The sequence below is a fragment of the Nanorana parkeri genome, unplaced genomic scaffold, assembly GCF_000935625.1.
Source record: "Nanorana parkeri isolate BGI_ZX_2015 unplaced genomic scaffold, ASM93562v1 scaffold718, whole genome shotgun sequence".
In the NCBI taxonomy this organism is placed as follows: domain Eukaryota; kingdom Metazoa; phylum Chordata; class Amphibia; order Anura; family Dicroglossidae; genus Nanorana; species Nanorana parkeri.
The window spans coordinates 1-440 of record NW_017306986.1 but is presented as its reverse complement, the minus strand read 5'-3'; positions in this window follow the sequence as shown (position 1 = coordinate 440).

Sequence of the window (440 nt, the reverse complement as noted above, 5' to 3'; positions counted from 1 at the left end):
AGGGAGGAGTACTCATAGCCATTAAGGATTCAGTTTCCTTTCCAGAACTAATACGATACGCCAGGGACATCTTCTTCTATGTGGTGATTTTAATGCCATTCTAGATGCATCTATGGATGTATCAAATCCTAACACATCCCGAAGACCATCCTTGTCTAAAGTAATACTCAGGGAAGAACTTTATGACGCCTGGAGGTGTCTACATCCATCCGAAAAAGACTACTCTTTTTTTTCTACACCTCACGCATCATATTCAAGAATCGACCTATTCCTGGTAGACAAATGGCTACTACAAAAAGTCGCACAGATCCATAATATCTCATGGTCAGACCATGCTCCTATCACCCTCACAATTGCAGATCAAGGCCATTTATCGACCACTCCACTATGGAGAAACATTACATCTTTATTTTTCTCTAAAACTCATGGACCCTTCATAG